The sequence below is a fragment of the Mandrillus leucophaeus genome, unplaced genomic scaffold (genome assembly GCF_000951045.1).
Source record: "Mandrillus leucophaeus isolate KB7577 unplaced genomic scaffold, Mleu.le_1.0 Scaffold48, whole genome shotgun sequence".
Taxonomy (NCBI): domain Eukaryota; kingdom Metazoa; phylum Chordata; class Mammalia; order Primates; family Cercopithecidae; genus Mandrillus; species Mandrillus leucophaeus.
The window spans coordinates 1,722,864-1,731,894 of record NW_012105142.1 but is presented as its reverse complement, the minus strand read 5'-3'; the positions used below and the strand labels follow the sequence as shown (position 1 = coordinate 1,731,894).

The 9,031-nt window shown below is 48.5% G+C and overlaps 1 long non-coding RNA gene across 2 annotated transcripts in view; it reads left to right on the top strand.

The window, feature by feature from the left end:
- The first annotated feature begins 2,763 nt into the window (after window positions 1-2,763).
- The window catches only part of LOC105550352, a 24,822-nt gene continuing 18,554 nt past the window's right edge, over window positions 2,764-9,031 (top strand). For both annotated transcript variants that reach the window (XR_001007696.1, XR_001007697.1), the window contains exon 1: window positions 2,764-2,909. This is a non-coding gene — a long non-coding RNA (uncharacterized LOC105550352). The remainder of the gene's footprint in view (window positions 2,910-9,031) is intronic.

Sequence of the window (9,031 nt, the reverse complement as noted above, 5' to 3'; positions counted from 1 at the left end):
TCGCAGCTATTATTGGCTCCGGTCACCAAGGGCTCGGGGGCCTTTCCCTTAGCAACATCTCTGAGGCTGATAACATTTGGCTGAACTTTTCAGATCTTAACCTCCCTTCTGACTTTCTGCAGTCAAACCCGCCTAAACTGATCAGAAGAAGAGACACGCAGTGGGAAGACAAGTAAAATATTATTGACTGGACTGTTTCATGTCTATTAGGAAGAAAGAGCAGAGAGGGGAGGGAGAACCTCACAGTCTGACAGGCGTCAAGATAATCAGGGGAGGAATCGGGGCCGCGCAGTAACCCTCGATGAGGTTGAAAAGCACTGGCTTACAAGAGGTCATTGTTCTGCGCGGGGAACAAACAGGGCGCCGGGCAAACAAGGGCACGATTGCATTCCTCTACGGGACCCGTTCCTTGTCAGCAGGCCCTGCTCCTGCAGCAAAGCATAGGATGGGAAACAAAAACAGGAAGTAGCGTGGCTCGAGGAAGAAGCAGAGGCTCCCCAACCTCATCCAAAGGCTTCAGTTTCCGGAAGCAGCAGTATGTGCTGACCCTCCATGCACCCTGGTGCGTGGGGCCTTTGCGCCAGGCAGAGATGGGACCCAGAGGGACAGGCGATGTTGCTCTGGGAGAATTTGGTTTTGGCAATTGGTATTTTCTTTTGTGTGTGTGTGTGTATGTGTGTGTGTGTGTGTGTGTGTGTGTGCATGATTTATTTTTTAATTTTAGATTCAGAGGTTCCTGTGCCTGTTTATTACATAAGTATATTGCATACTGGTGAGAATTGGGCTTCTAGTGTATCCATTAACCGAACAGTGAACATTATCCCTGATGGGAAATTTTTCAACACCTGCCTCACTCGCACTCTACTCCCTTTTGAAGTCCCCAGTGTCTATTATCTCCATTTTATGTCCGTGTGTTCCCACTGATTAGTTCCCACTTATAAGTGAGAACACATGGTGTATAGTTCTCTGTTCCTGCGTTAATCCACATAGGATAATGGCCTCCAGCAGCATCCATGTTGCTGCAAAAGGCATAACTTCATTCTTTTTTATGGCTGTGTAATATTCCATGGTGTGTATGTACCACATTTTCTTTATCCAGTAAACTGTTGATGGGCACTAAGGCTGGTTCCACAACTTTGTTATTGTGAATATATTATATAATATATATAGTGCTGTAATGAATGTAAGTATACATTATAATGATTAATATATACTTGATGAATACTATAATGATTTCTTTGCCTTTGGGTAGATATCCAGTACTGAGATTGCAGGTTAAATGGTAGTCCTGTCATGATTTCTCTGAGGAATCTCCATACTGTTTTCCATAGAGGTTGAACTAATTTACATCCCCACCAACAATATATAAGTGTTCCCTTTTTTTCACATCCTTGCCAACATATGTTATTTTTTGACTTTTTAGTGATAGCCAGTCTGACTGGTGTCGGATGATATCTCATTGAGGCAACCGGTAGTTTCAGTTTGCATTTCACTTCCCTGCTCCTCGTCCTGCTGTTCCAGACGGATCTCCTTGCTTCTTTGAGTTCATGTCCCAAGCGTCCTAGCTGTGCATGCCCAGGCTCGGGTGTGCATGTTAGGAAGCAGCTAGAAGGGCTCCACTTCCTTTCAGTGACCTTAAGTCCAGTTGCCAAGACCTCCTGGGACTCCACAAATGGGTCGATGATACAAGACATGCTTCCCTCTGCCCCTAGACCTACTGGAGAGGACCAAAATACCCCACCTGCTAACCAATTTGCAAAATGGAGTTTGCCGTCTGAAGCAGAGGTCAACGTCTTCAACACCGATACAGAAAGCTGGAACAGTGAGGCCATGCCCTGCACTGCCTCTCCTTCCCTCCCCAGACCCACATCCATTTTTACTCGCCCCTTGGTTTTATCAGGTAAGACCAACCACAGACACTGCTCAAGGAGGTCCCACAAAACCTATGGGACATTCCCCACCATCCTATGGGTACAATTCACCTTGGAGCCATCTCTCTTCGAGGACTGGGCTTATTTCCCCCAAACATGTTTCCACTCTGTATTCCAGCAGCCCTGATCTGTGCAAATGGTTTGCTCACAGCCATCAAAGAAGCACCATCCTTTTGTTAGGGGAAGCACCTGGTGGCCATGGAACTATGTGACTTCGTCCACTTGAGCTTCTCACCACTCAGGGTGAGAGGATAGGGTGGCATTTCAGAAAAACATCAGGAAAGGGAGACTTGGAATCAGAGAATGGAAGTACAGAAAGGAACTAAAACATCACCTTCTCCAATTCTCTATGCCACACGTGGGGAAACTGAGGCACGGGGCAAAGAAGAAAGCAGCACTTGGGTTTACACATGGTAAACTCCCCTGCGGCCCATCCCTGCCTCACCACATGGCCCTGCCTTACAGTACATTCAGGCATGCGGGTCCATCCATGCTCCAGACACACCCAGAGCAGGCCCCACCTGCAGGGGCACTCGCCATCTCCCTCACAGCGGACCAGGCTCTACCACAGACCCTCGGCTGGGCCTAGATCAGAAACCTGGAGGCGAACAAGCTCCCATCTCCATAACACACACAGTCGGGGGGGCTGCAATGCTTCCTCCCCATACCCGGCCCCTAAACTTACTCTTATTTCCATCTCTTACTGTGGCCCTGCGTGTCCTCTTTCCTAGTTCTTCCTCTGTTAATTACCGTCCTACTCCCTGCCACGGAGCCTTCTAAAACCCTGGTTCTATGACGTCATGATGATGATGACGATGACAACGATAGTGGCAATCATTTATTAAGCCCTGCCCTGGCCTAAGGCACCACATGAGTCGTATCTTCCAGGTTCCGACTTGCTTCTGCTTTGCCACATGGTAACACAATCCTATCATGGAAGCACCATCATTACCGCCATCGCAGGGGAAGCCCAAAGAGGTGACGTATCTCGCTCAATCTCACGCAGAAAAGCCAGGATTCAAGCCTGCAAGCTCTTCCACTTCAGTCACCCTCACCCAGCAGTGTCCCAGAATAGTATCGTCACCACAGGGTGGAGGGACGGGTCTCAGAACTCTAACATCCCCATGTCCTCCCCTCGACCACAGCCGCCTTTGCTCCCAGTCTTCAGACACCGGGTTTTCTTCCCAGAGACCTGCAGGAAAGTGACGCCAGCCCCCTGCCCCTTGCATGAGTCCCTCCTGGCAGCTCCTCCCTCCCACACAGCCCAGAACCCACACTGCTTCTTCATAAGAACACACTGGTCTCAGCTGGGCACTCAGTTATTCTACATTTCTTCCTTGTCCTTAAACCTACAGAGATTGTACCCTGCTCGCCCCTCCTCCTCCCATGTGACTGAGAGCTAATGGTAAGAATTTCTCCACTGTGTAGCACTGCATATGGGCCCCCATCTCTGCTGCACCCTGGGTCCCTCCATCAGGGCTCTCTGCCTCTGTTTTCAGCTTCCTCTTTCGTTCCTCCCAGTGCTCTTATGACCTCATCCTTCCACCTACAAATTTAGCGACATTCATGGAGACACCTTCCTGCCTGTCTCACCAACCACTGAAGACCAACTTTCCCTCCTTGCTCTTCCCTGTCACCCACGGTCCTCTGTCTCCTCCACTCTGTTCTCCCCATCACCACCAGCTAAAGCACTCCTACCATAAACCAACAAACTAACCACCCTTAACGTGATGAGCTCCTCCCTCTCACTCAGTCCATCATCAGTGACCTTCCCATAGGCAGAGCTCATGGACACCCACTCCTCAGTCCTTGTGTGGCTGAACACACCTGCTGTGTTCATCACCACTGAACACTCCTGTCATCTTGAAACTATCTACCCCCTTGGCCTCGGGTTTTCTTCCTTCCTCCATGACCACTCCAGCTCAGCTCCACCCATGACTTCCTCATTCTTGACCTGTCCCTGGTTGGTGGTGGTCCCCAGGCTTCCACTGACAATCTGCCCCATTTCCCCCGCCATAGCTTTACCTGTCACTCCAGGTGCTAACCCAAGCTCTTTCCACAGATCTCAGGCTTAGCTCCAAACTGGCTGGACATCTCCAGTTGTCTTCAGCAAAAGAATATGCTCATGACAATGGCCCACAATCTTGCTTCCCAGGGTGATTTGATAGTGTGGTTTCGGATTACAGTCTGGCTTCCTGGGGTGATCCATTACAAGAATAAAGTGTTGATAATGCCAATGGGTACATTTCCAGGTCAGGGCGGTTGTGTTTCTCTCAGCAAATGAATGGGTCGTTTCCCCAGCACCTGAAGGTGGTGAGAGTTGGTCTCAGCTCTGATAACCCAGGCTCTGCCAAAGGTGTGACCTTGGGCTTTGGGGGAATGAACAGAGTCAGTGATACAGTGTAGTGGTGTCCATCTGTCCTTGCTCAAAGCCAATCTCTACCTGCACCTGTTCTGAACCTGAGTTCTGCATTAAGAGAGCAGTTGAGTGTTGATGTATGGACAGAGCCAGCCCCCAGCTCTTCTGGACTCACTATTTGCAGGCAACTTATGGGCATGCTTGAGCCATAGGATCACTGCACCCCAGTGCACAGGGCAGGATCCCCATCCATATTCACCCCACTAGACATGAGGCAGCCCTTACAGTGTGCAGTGTCACAACCTGGGGGAGTGGTGGTAGGGAGCCACTGGGAAGAAGCACCCTCTTCAAGCAGGTTTGATGTTGCTTCAACTCTCAAATCCTCCTCAAGGTTTAATGTTGCTTCAACTCTCAAAACTGCTGCCCATGGTTTACAAGGTCCTGAATGGGAAATGACACACAGCACATGCGTCTTATGGCAGCACCTCCTGGGTACTCCATCTGGACTTGAAAATGCAGAAGGAACAGTAGGAGGAAGTCTAACCAGGAAGCTGTCGTTCAGATGCCCCCTCTGTCACTCACTCACTGCGTGACCTTGGGACAGTGACCAGTTCTTCTGAACCTCAGGATGCTTACCTATGAGACATTTACCACAATCCCACCCTGCCTCCTCACCGGTTTGACTCAATGCTCTGCTGTGGTTACCCTCAGAGCTGTCATGAGTGAGCCCAGAGAATGACAGAGCCAGCAGAGGTGGTGTCTTCGCAATCCTCACGCTGGCCGTCCCGACGTGGTCCCCTCTGCTGCTCCCCCTTTCCACGGCCGGCTCCTTCTCATCCAACAGGCTTCAGCCCAGGAGTCACCGCCTCAGAGTGGACTTCCCACCACTCACCCCAGTGTAGCCGCCAACTCGAGGCACTTTCTAAATGATACCTCTGCTCTGTTTTTTGAAGAAAGTCTCAAACTTACCTTCCAGGGAAACTGACCAAACCAAGGAGTCCTGACCGTAAGTCCCTCCTGGAACCAAGATCAGGGAATTCCTACACAAATCAGATGACGTGGCCTCTTCTTTGAGCCTCTCTCCAATGCTAGTCTTCTAGTTATCACCAACTAGAAGTTTTTTAATTTATGTATTATACTGCTTACTTGCTATCTGGTGGTCTGCAAGGTATAGGTGTATCTTAGTCACTGAAGTAGAACCTGCCTGGCTCACAGTAGGTCCTCAATAGACATTGACTGAATAGCTAATGAGGGGATGATTGAGTGGACATCCCTGCCCGAGGCTGGGACACCCGGGCTTGATAGATCCTGGTTCCCAGGTCTCAGTGCATCTGCCTCTTGTCGCCTCCTTTGCCAGTCACTTCCTCAATCATGGAAAGAGTCGAAGTTCTCCTGCTGGATGCATTTTCCCTGAATTTGGGGAACCCAAGACAGTGTCAAGCCTACAGTGAGCTCTGAGCCCCTTCAGGAGAGCCAACTCTGGATACAGCCCCCCAGGTACCCCTATGAATTTTCCCCTATAAAAAATGAGAAATCTGTAGCTGGGTGCAGTGGCTCATGTCTGTAATCCCAGCACTTTGGGAGGCCGAAGTGGATGGATCACTTGAGGTCACGAGTTCAAGACTAGCCTAGCAAACATGGCAAAACCCCATCTCTACTAAAAATACAAAAATTAGCCAGCTATGGTGGCACATGCCTATAATCCCAGCTACTCAGGAGGCTGAGGCACAAGAATCGCTTGAACCTGGGAGGCAGAGGTTGCAGTGAGCTGAGATCGCACCCCTGCAGCTGCTACACTCCAGCCTGGGTGACAGAGCAAAACTCTGTCTCAAAAAAACGAGGAATCTTCCATTGTAAACATGACCAGACCTTACCCATGAAAGAAGTTCCTTTTGATGCCTTCTTAGAGCAGTGTGCTCAGCCACCAAACAGAGCTGGGACTTCTGCCCTTCCGAAGCCACTCCTGTAGAGTAGAGACAGGCACCCATCTCTGCATAAGCCCTTCTTTCTCTGTAGTATTTTCCCAAAACAGGCGAGGAAACAGGGATCTGTCCTGTTATTTGACCTGTGTGATGACTCCTATCCGTGTCTGGTATCGTCACTCCCATCTCCGAACATTCCACGGCAGTGACTGATGCCCAGACCTCCGGCTAGATGGGAGCCCTGACCGTCTGTTCTCTGTGCACCTGGTCAGCCGCTCTTCACTTGGATTGCAGCCTCTTGAGGGACTCAGCTTGCAACACCTCACATCAAGTAGACCAACAAGCCACCTTGTTTGGCTGAAATATAAGTTCGTTCTGCAATTTGGCCATCGGAGGAGGGTAAGAAAGAAGATAGACAGAAAAACAGACGAAATGGAAGGAAAAAGACACGCACCCAGGAGCAGAGAAAAGACACAGGAAAAAGAAAAAGAAAAAAAAAAAACTAGTTTAAGGGAGAGGGGAAAATGAATCATACATAAGGGAGAGGGGGAAATGAAGCAAAAGAAGATTAAGGGGAGAAATTCTCTAAGATCTTTCAGAAACTAACTGCTGTCGATAAAGGAGTGACGGGACATGAGGTGAAGATTATACGGTGCTGTCCACTTGGCACAAAGGGTGCAAAGTCTTAACATCCCCCTGCCACCTGCACCTCCCACTGCGCCATGCTGTGAGCTGCAAGAGGCTCCATTCCAGCGCAAACGATGCTGCAAGCTCAGAAGTAGAAAACTTGTCCTCAGATGCAACAACAGTTGTCAGAGCAATGTTACCCTGGGTCGTGAAGAACCCAGGTCTGCATGGAAGAAACCTGGGCTGCCCCAGTCCCCGGCCAAAGGTTTGCCAAGCACCCTCAGAAGACCCGCAATTGTCAGGGAAAGTGAACTTGGTCCCCCGCCCCCCAAATCCCTGCCTGTTCTCATTGCTTCATAGTCCAGTGCAGTCCCCGACCCAGACCCAGGCCTCCCGAGAAGCCAGTGAGGTGAAGTCATTCGAGGGAGCCTCATCCCTGATGGGTGGGCACAGGCCCTGTCTGACTTGCCCACTCATATCACTCAGAAATCGGAGGAGGTGGTACTTGGGGGGGGCAGTAGAATCAGGCTCCAAGAAGTCACTGTCGTCTCCGTGGGCCATGCCAGAGTTCAAGACCAGATCATCACTCCCATGGCCGAGGGATCTCTGGAAGGTCCCCTTTGCCACCAAGAGCCTGCCCTTTTCTGCATGTTTTGAAAGGAGTTTTCCTAAACACAGCCTCCTCCATCAGGAAGTTTGAATATAAACAGCGACTCTTATTCAGAAAAGCAGCGACGAGCAGTTTTATATAAAAGTTACATCTCCATTTAAGAAAGAATATAAAATTCCACATTCCACTGTCCCTCGAACTTTATTCCCATTTATGTAGATCTTAATACAGTTATATAGTCGCGGGGCTAACGTCCCCTCCGGATGGTAATGAGGTCCTCTCGAACCCGTTAGCTGCTATAAAGTATGCAGAAGTTAAATGCACAGATGGAAAAAAATTTGTCTCAATTTTATACTTCTGCAAAATGGTAATTTTGTACTTAAAATGTACAAGATGGATGTTCAGAAATATAGGCTGATAGCCTAAATTATATTTGGTCATAATTTATGTAGTACAGTCCCAAAGAGATACAAAAAGGCAGAGCATAATTTATCTGCTGGAATCAGCGATAGCTTTGCTAAAACTCCCATTTATTCCATCCCCCATAGTTTTAAGCAGGCTTCGTCCTCAGGGCTCACTCTATTTAAGTTTTCCATACTGCTGTTTGATCACATATTGTACTCTATAATTTGCCTATCATCTGAAGCAAATTTAGGTCTCAGAAGTTATGATCTCTACATAGCAACCACTTTATTTGGTAAATGCAAAATATTTATAGCAATATAAAAACCAGATGAAAATAAAATTCCTATAATCATTGGAACGTACACACTTTATCATTGGGGCTCGTAAGACCATTAGAGTAAGACTAGTATGTTGCCTAATACAATTACCTTTGGACGCTCACTCGAATTTGCTGATGCTTGGGAACGGGAAAAACTTTTTCTCCAGCATCCCTTCCATCTTGCCAATGGTGGAAAAAAAAAAAAAAAAAAAAAAAAAATCTGGGCACGGGCTCCAGAGAGAATTACCCCAGAGGAAATGAGTTGAAAAGCGAGAGTCAGATGAGTCATCACTGTGCCTCAGATGTGGAAAGGAATTTCCAAGTAAAAACACACTGCTTGGCAACGGCACTGCCCTGGATGGGTTCACCCCTTACCTTCCAGGGAAACTGACCAAACGAAGCAATGCCGACCGTAAGTCCCTCCTGGAGACAAGATCAGTGAATTCTTACACGAATCAGATGACGTGGCCTCTTCTTTGAGCCTCTCTCCAATGCTAGTCTTCTCACACCTCTAACTTCTTTGTATATGTGTGTGTGCTTCCAAAATTGTTACTTGGAGATGTTCAGGCTGGAACCTACAACATAACACAGTCCATCAACAGTTCCTTCGAAAAGCAATGAGCTCTTCAAAACAGAGTGGAGAGAGAAAACAGCGAAGGGCCAGGCCCCAATCTGAAATGTGCACTTGAAAACCCGAGGGAATAACGTTACTATGCACATTCACATACACTTGTTGAGTGTCTGTTCTCTGCAAGCACTGTCTAGGGCAGAATGCTATTAGGACAGAATGCTGTTCAAATATGTGTTCAGGTGACTTCCACTTACGCATAGGACCCTGCCCTAGGTTCTCTCCAGTCC